The sequence below is a fragment of the Eurypyga helias genome, unplaced genomic scaffold (assembly GCF_000690775.1).
Source record: "Eurypyga helias isolate BGI_N326 unplaced genomic scaffold, ASM69077v1 scaffold20469, whole genome shotgun sequence".
Lineage (NCBI taxonomy): Eukaryota > Metazoa > Chordata > Aves > Eurypygiformes > Eurypygidae > Eurypyga > Eurypyga helias.
Genome location: NW_010270355.1, coordinates 5,166 through 12,929, shown reverse-complemented (window position 1 = coordinate 12,929; position 7,764 = coordinate 5,166).

Below are 7,764 nucleotides of genomic sequence, written 5' to 3'. Positions count from 1 at the left end.
GGAATGCCTTGCACTTACTTCAGTGGACTCTAAGCCTTTATTTAAATAACAATTTTAGTATTTTCTTTTTATTTCAAGGGTGGAACTTAAAAATAAGATCAGTTTGGGAGTCTGAATCCTGAATCATGAATCAACTAATTTTATATAGTGATAATGATTAGATGGTATTACCTCTTGTATCAGTAGGACTTGGGGAACGGAAAATGCAACAAAGGCTTAGGGTCAGAGCTAGTGCTCTGTATGAGGGGGAACTGGGCCTTTTACTTGGCTATGTTTTTAGCAATGCATTGCCCAGAAAGGTCTGGAATGGCCAGTAAGACAATAAAAAGTAGTAATTACTAAATTACTACAGCAGCATTGTAATAAGATACAGTACAAAGCCAAATGAAGTCAAAATCCCATAATACTAATTTAAATTATTACTTTCATTAACTGTTGTCCAACAGCTACAGCAAGAGTAAATGAGATGCAGAGTGTTTTGTGGTGGTCTCCAGTTCACACACAGGCCAAATTAGTGCTCTAATAAACCCACCTCCCCACAGCCTTTAACATTAAAAAAACTTAAGAAAAAAAAATCTTACAGTAATAACCAAAAAGGAACTACTTAAACCATCTTTAGTGTGAAGCAGGTGTCAATAAATTTCTTCAAACTGCTCATTAGTAAACAGTTACGTCAGTCTAAAACGAACACACCAGGAGTGTGATTCACACAGCCGCGTAGCAAGGCCTGACGGCCAAGCAAAACAAAGTGATAAGGTAGGCACGGCGCATACGAGCCACCTGCAAGCCTTCATTCCCTGTAGCTCACCATGTTGTCTTCACTAAAAGCAGCCTTGTCTAGCAGGTAGTATCTTACTGCACTGAAGAATTGATAGCCAGTCTCATAAGAAAAAAAAACATGGAGAAGCTGTTGTCCAGATCATGCAAGGAGGAGTAGAGCACATACAGCTACATCAAGTTGTTAATTTACCGTTCCCAGTCTTCTGTTTCAGAGAAGAGAAAACATTGACAAAGCACGGCATGGCTGTAAGTCCTTTTTGAGTATAGTGAAGTTGCATTTTTAGAAGGTACTGAAATCAACACACTGGAAAAAAATGTAGTTTCTGTAAACCAGTGAACAATCCAGTTATTTCTAGCCTCCAGTTCAAAAGTTGCAGCCCTTTTACCCATTCTCTACAAGAAAGTATATGGGAATATGAGCCACTACTGGACAATAAATGCTACATCTACTTTATACATTATTCATTCCATTTAACACATACCTGACCCAGCCTTGTACTTAACACTGATGCTCTGGACAAGACGCTTGTGATCTCTTCAATTATTTTATATTAATGTTATTAAATTAACAATGATTTTAATTAGACTTACTTTGGGGTTAAACTTCCAATTTAAGCTCAAGTTCTGTTAGCAGAAGACAACAGGCACAATTAAAAGCAGGTTAACACCACCCAGACACTCCATAATAGGCTTTTGCAATCTTAGCCCAGCAGTCTGTGCTAAGTTTATCTTGTTAGTAGCAGACACTAAATTTGACTGTCTTCTGTTTAAAGAAATTGGTTAGTAACAAAACTAAGGGAATGGTACAATTAACTCCTCTGTGCAAACTGGAGAAGGAGAAGCAGAGCACGAGAGTGTGCGATAGCGAACTCCGCACCTAGCACGGCCTGGAACACATCCTGCAGTGCTGCCTTGAGGTCTGTACTTGGTGCTGAAACACAAGTAAAGCCCCAAACTAACGCATCGCCCAAATCAGCATTCTTCCTTTTCTGTGCTTTTGATGGCATTCAAATTCTTTAAACAGGCTAGAAACAAACACCCATCTGACACTACCAAAACAGGTTACACAGCAAGAGCAAAGCACAAGCCTTTAAGAAAGCAGAAACCTGCAACTCAAGTGAAGCATCAAGCAAAAGTTTGAGATGCTTTGATGCCCTGTTTTATGAATGCAAGGCATCAGCTGAAGTGTCGCTTACAAAAGGCAGCGAACAGATGTCAGCCATCCAACAACGCTGATGTTCAAACATGAGCAAACAAGAGCAAAACCAGCAAAAACAAGACACCAAGTTTGGCTCATCCTCAAAACAGACGTCCCAGACAACACTGCAGCTCCACAGAAGACCTCCTACTTAATTTCCAATCACTTTCTGCTCTGTCCTTTGCTATAATTTAGTATCTGTTTGGGGTTACAGAAGCAGACAGCCTATTAAAACAAACCAAGGTAGTGTTACTCCAGACACTGGGTTGTACGTGAAAAGCAGCCTCTTAACATACCTGCAGTCTTACGAATTCTGTAAGCGTGCATTTTCTTGGCACAGTTCTACATGAGAGAGCCCTTGATTTCATTAGGAGTTCAGTAACCAGCTTTTAGTCTTGTGTAATCCACCAGATCAATATTCTTTCCAAACAAGTTACTCAGAGTCTCCCTCCCCAGAAAAAAGAAAGTGAAAACTAAAAATGTTTACAACTTTTGGATAAAACGACACATGCACAGTCCCTTTAACCATGGCAAAGTGTATCAAGTTCACAAGATGTTAAAAAAGGTATTATTTTTATGAACACCAAAAAGTATGTTGAGACCTTCAGAGCAATAGTGTTGCTGTATGTACAAAGGTGTTGATAGTCTTACTAATGCCACTTCTGTGTGAAATCAAAGAAACAGCAATTCTCACCTCATCTGCGTGGGACGCTTGTCTTGCGATGCCCAAAGCCCGAGTACCTTCAGCCTTCTATAAGTATGTTGTGCTGCCTAGGTATTAAAGTAAAATGTAATCCATAAAGCTCAGTGTTTATACAACACGAGAATTAGAAAATTTCTACCTCTAAGTGGATGTGAAAGCATTATATCCTACACTAAAAAAAGACAGTTTTAGGGATTTATATTACCTAAGCTTTCAGGGGGGAAAAAAAAACCCACCAAAACAAAACAAACAAAACCAAAAAACAGTCCTGAAAGAAATACAGCCACCCATTTCCATATTGTGTATGGTCAAGGAACACTGACACCGATAGCTAAATGACCCATTCCTGTTGTAGAATGGGAATGCCAAGGGAAAAAGCAAACAAGACCAGACTATGCTAGATTTGGCCAAATTAAAGAAACAGACACTTCCCAAAATACCTGTCAGACAGAGGTAAACAAGTCAGCAAGCCCATAACTAGCAAACATATCCAAGGCTACAGGCACCCAGAGATGAAGTGGCATTACATGTACAGGCAGGATAACTTCTCAGAAACAGTTTCTGAAATGCCATTCTTTTGATGGAGACCCTGTGCTAGACCACCCTGAACGTGAGGTAAGCGAAGGAAAAAACCCCAAACAAACCGTTCCTTACCCTCAAATTATCATTTGCCATGCCCTTTCAGACCTAACAGTTAGAAATGAAACTCATGGATAATTTCCTTGGGCAGAAAGTTTGTTCCAGTCTACCCTTCCCCAACTCAGTCAATTTTTTCGAAAGTAACTTAAACTGCATTTGCTGGATTTTCATCTGGTTCCTGTGATATATTCTGACCTGTAAGTGTTTAACTCTGCTCTCCCCAACACGGCTACTTCTAGAATCTCACTTTTCCCCAGCATAATTCTTGCTAACAACAGTTCTGAACAAATGACAGAAGCACAATTCAGAGGTCCAACAGGTGAACATTTACACAATATTCTTGTTTACATGGAACTAAAAAAAAAGTCCCATTTACTCACTATCCAGTTTTCCTGTTCAACAGTTTCCGAAGTGTGACCTTTGGGCATTACTTCCATTAAATGAAGCCTGATTTACACCCTTAGTGTTTCCACTATACCCAGAATAATGACACGACAGTGTATCTGACAGATGTCAGCCCCTAAAATGGAACACCTACTAATGGCCCCAAAGTGCAGGAGGAGGTCCTACAAGGCCAATGGAGGCTACCCACTCAAAACAGCAAGTTCCTAATTTATTAGCTGCCACCGACTATGGCAAGACGGTAACTAGCAGCAGCACACAGGTGACTGGAAACCAAGGCAAGAACAACATTAAGATATAATAAAGTGCATTAAAAAGGCTGACCAAAGAGGGACTACCAAAACCAGAAGAGAAAATTGGCAAGAAAAGAGCAAGCGATGCAGGATCCGAGTGCCCCAAAAGGAAGCCAGCTCACATGCACACTAACTGCAGACATCTGCATGATGCTCACACCAGAGATCTACAAACGAAGTTGAGCATATGCAGTTCGTATGATGTTTTAGAGGCCTGTAATTCCAAGGGTTAAAACCATAATCATGAATATAATGAATATTCAGCTTCTGACATCCATCATGATGAAACTACCAGCAAAATTTAGAATTTCAGTGGTTGCCCACACCGAGCAGAGCCTCACAATTCAGGGAGAGAAGACATGGCAAAGTCTGCACTAGAGAGTGGTGGAGGCCAACCCACATATTACTCAAACCTAGCAAGCTTTAGAGATTGAGAGTGCTAACACTCCTCTCATCCTACTTCATCTTGATTGTTAGTTGTCCTCACTCACACCACACCTGTAACAGAATACTTTCTGGAACACGGACAACAGCTTTCCATGTCTTACCTGAAATCCCTAGCACCATTCTGTACAGCAACTTCACATAGTTAATTGGTCCAATTTGACCTTAATGAGACATTCTTGAAAGTGATTCTCCTGACACTTCAGTGACTTTTGATGCAGCTTTTGGTGCATCATAAGCTACAGACACATTCACAGCAGTGAAACACAAACAGCATGCCATCAACACTTAAACAGGTCAATAGCGATTACTTTTCTGCAAGTAGAGTTTAAAATGCTGAAGAACAAACCATGATGTGAATACTTCACAGTCAAGTAGAACAAGAAGTTTTAGTTTAACTCATTACAGGGCTTTTACAAGTAGAGTTTATTATGTTGCTGCAATTTCAGGATGCTTCAAAAGTGAATTTGTTAAACTTAACGCATATAGCGCCAGCAAAATCAATAGGTGCTTAATATTTACTTCTTGGAAAGTACTATTACCTTGGGGGCTAGAATTAAATGCCAACTGTCTACTCATACAACACCACCGAAAAGTTTGACTACACGTACCATCATGGAAGAAAGGGGAAATCTGTTGGCAGAAAAGCCGCACATTTCAATATCTTAATTTTATCCCATCCTATACTTTCCACATATAAATACCTACTTGGCACACCTGACCCTTATTTGGAAAAGTATTATGTTAGGATTTTTAGGAGTCTTTAGTGCAAAGTTTTAAGAAGGGTACGCTGTAGTAATGACCAATCCCAGCTGTCGTAAGGGAACAGAGCAATGCAATACCAACTGTGTGCTAAGGAGAAGGCACCAGAGATCTAGTACTTGGTGCTAGGGAGTTCTCCTTGCTAAAACTCAGCAGGTTATCAGGTTCTGCCCTGAGCTACCAAGATCTGTATCCCCTTACAGGTCAGCAGATTATCAACAACTTCCTCCTTCTGAGTCTGGATGAAAACCATTGAGACAGAGTTAATGGCAAAGAATCCTACAGGCTAGCTGGATGGTACACAAGTGCTTTGGGACTGCTTCTCAACTTCACAGGGAGTTTTGTTTAGTCAGCAAACAGCGTGAAACACCTGTGAATGCACTCTTGTTGAGCCTGAAATCAAGTTAAGATGAGAGGTGATTCATCTACAAGATAAAACATACAGCGCTAATGAAAGACGGGCTTTAAACCACCACCTACGCGCAAGTGATGCATTAGCCCTGTACACATGCTATCCTCCAGCTGAGGCTTAGCTCGTGGCCTTACACTATGCAAAGTGAGTAACTACAACATAGTAGTTAGCCACATTAAATCCATTCCAGTTCATTTAAAATTTGCATTACTTCAGACCAGTGCACGCAGGCACAGAGAATAAACATTCCTGGGAATAGGCATTGGGAAAGCTGGGGGCCTTCACAGATAATCACTGCAACATTAACTGTGTTAAAAACAAATAGCTTGCCATCATGGAAACCAGCTAAAATGCACTGAAGAAAACCAAACTGTTACCAACACCATGAAAATGCTAGAGACAAGCTTTGTTGGCAGAGTGGAAGACAAGGATCACTTCCAGATCTCATGTGGAATGACAGAGGACAACCACCTGTAAGAAACACATGGTACTAGAGAAAGGAGCTGACAAATACCCCTCTACAAGACAGAATCTATGTAGAGAATAAGCTATGAGAGCAGTAAGTTCTCCCAAAAGAAAACTGAAGGATGAAGATCTGTAAAACATTCAGCAGCAAAAGGGCTGAAATGGCATAGCTCCCAAGCGAGCCCTGCTCTGAACACTACTCAGAGAGTACCAACAAGTCCTTCCTCAAATTAAAATACATAGGAAACATTCCTAAATATCTCCTTCCAAGCTTTTGGGTTGATACTTATCCCCAAAACAGACTACAAAGCAAGCCTTGACAGCCACGGTTGCACAGTAATGACTAAATCTGAAAATCAAGACTAAGCTCCACAGACTGTCATGAAAAGAAAGAACCAGTCTGCTTCAGAAGGTAAGCTCAGAGCCTCTCCAGTAGCGAGCCTACACAGACCTGCCCCATAAGACCAGGCAGACTTTGGTCTGCCTCTTACATTTATCTGCAGTCCCAGTACAAGTGGGAAAACTGTGGTAGTTGTGACCACACTGCAGCCACCTGGAGATTATTTTAAACAAATGTACCACTCAGATCATGATCTGGAGGGCCATACAAATCTTTCTGTAATTTGTAAGACTGCACCAACACTCAGACAGAGGAAGCAAAAGAGGTCGAGCAGTATCTAGAGGCACTCTTGCTGAAGGGATGTGAATGAGCAAAGCTGTTCCTAAAACTGAAAGCTTAGGAGTCAGGGGCTTAAACCAGAAAGTAAAGTGTTGAAGAGAAATTTTGGCATTGTGTCTAAAGTACCCACTAAGAGCAATTAAATAAGAGGGAAAGGTCAATGGTCAGTTAAAAAAAAAAATGTGCAGAAGGATAATTCTGCTTCTGGGACTTCAAGACTGGTGAGTGAAGTCCATATTTTCTACTATTGGCCAGATGCAGACAAGACAGCAGGTAGCAATTCTGAAGGTGGTATTAAAAAAATAATTTACCTAAATATCTGAGTTTCACACGCTGCTGTTCCTGTTAAGCTCAGGCTGCCAGCTTCTTTACAAAGTGCAAACAGCTTTGGTTGCTTTAGGGAAGCAGACCCTGTATTTCTCCCAGGCTTTGCAGCAAGGTGGCATTTGTTCCAGCTGTGCTGACCCCTCTCCCAATGAGCTGGCCCCAGAAGACCCAATGGACAATCAAGAGAACTACAGGCAAAGTGACTCACATCACGTCTCACAGGTAGCTTTTCTCCAGTGGGAATACAAATAAGGAGCAACTAGGATTTTTATTTTATTCATGAAGTTTAAACAGCACTCAAAGTGAGTCAAGCAGTATAGACTCCTGCAGAGAAACTATAATAGACAATTACACTTAATTTCATGTAATAATGACTAGGAGTATGAAGCTTCCCAGTATACCTACTGCTAGGTAGACAAAGAGTTAAGAAAATCCTGAGACGCTGGAGAAAACCCTAAATCCATCCACAGTGCAAAAGACAGCCAAACTTTGGGTTTAAGAAGTGCCCAAACTACAGAGGTCTGTCACACATGCACACGCAAGACCTTACACTGCTGAGAGATCACTGGGGAGATCAGTGAAGTGTGCCAGATGAAGGCTACAGTACTTTCAGTAACCAAACATCCTATGATAATTCTTCCTGCTAATGCTAAGGACTCA